Here is a 1,333-nt window from a genome sequence, read left to right as displayed (position 1 = left end):
TGCTGGAACGGCGCGGCTCCGGCACGCTGCTGCTGGACCACATCGCGCACACCCGGCCCGGCTACCTGCCCCCCCTCAACGTCAACCCCAGCCCCCCTATCCCCGACATCGGAGCCAGCGGCAAGGCCCCCTCCCCGCTGGCTGCCGGCTTCAGGGCCCTGGTGCCCGTCGCGCCCAGCTCCCCCAAGCGGGGAGACCTAAGAACCAAAAAGAAGCTCCTCCGCAGGCACTCCATGCAGCTGGAGCAGATGAGGCAGCTCTCCGATTTTGAGGAAATCGTGGCGCAGTAGCCGCTTTCCCAGGAAGTTCCCCAAACTGCCCTCTGTAGTAACACACGTGGCAGTTCGGAGCGGGGCGGTGCTGCCCTGGGAAGCGCTGGCAGCCCCGGGCGCATGGCCCCATGCACGGAGCGCTTTCCCCAGAGCTGGGGGGACAACAGGTGGCAGGCGGCACAGAACTGAGTGCCTGGAGCCCTGCCATGCCAGCTGCTTTTGGACTTTTCCCCCCCACAAGCACTTATCTGAGAAATCCAATCCCAGCACGTTTAGGTAGAGGCAGGCGTCACACAAAGGCTCCTGGCTGCAGCGTGTTTGTTCCTGGTTATTTACGATCATCCCTCCCACTCATCCTAATGCAGAAAGCGGTCTGGGAGCCCCACACCAGGGAGTCGGGGGCTGACGTGTGTGTGAAGTGCCTACCGGGAAGGAGCTCAACGCTGCGAGAGGTTGGAGAGCAGAAATAACCCTCCTTAGCAATTGAATGTATTTATACCCTCACTGTGCTGCAGAGGCGAGACAACGCTCAGAGGTTCTGCGATTCCGTTTCCAAGCACTTTGCAACACAGAGCCAGATCCATTGCTGGTGCGGCTGGGGAGCCGTGCGCAGAGGTCCGGGTTTGGCACATCGCGCCCGTGCGGAACGCGGCTGCCCGGCCCCGCTGCGCTGCGGGTACCCAAGGACGGATGCGCTGCGGTTCCGTCTGCACGGGAGCGCCCTCTGGAAATGCGTTTTCGATTTAAATGTGCTGTTTAGAGTAAAGGTGGGCTTATATTTTTACAGCCTTAAAGTTTATACTTCCTGTCGCTCAGATGTCTTACGGACGGAATTTCAGGCACGCTTAATCTCTAACCGTGAAGTTCGTCTTCTATTTTTGGCTGAGGAATCCCAAATCCCAGAGTCTTCATTCGTGCATGTCCTCATATCTTTATTGATGCTTCCGCCGGCGGTGGTACGAACACAGCTCAGCTCCTCCTTGCGCGGGAGCTGTGAGCGCGCATCTCACCGCGGGAGCGCGCATCTCACTGCGGGAGCGCGGGGCAGCGCCACGCCGCAG

The sequence above is a fragment of the Meleagris gallopavo genome, chromosome 12, assembly GCF_000146605.3.
Source record: "Meleagris gallopavo isolate NT-WF06-2002-E0010 breed Aviagen turkey brand Nicholas breeding stock chromosome 12, Turkey_5.1, whole genome shotgun sequence".
NCBI lineage: Eukaryota > Metazoa > Chordata > Aves > Galliformes > Phasianidae > Meleagris > Meleagris gallopavo.
This window is presented reverse-complemented; position numbering follows the sequence as displayed.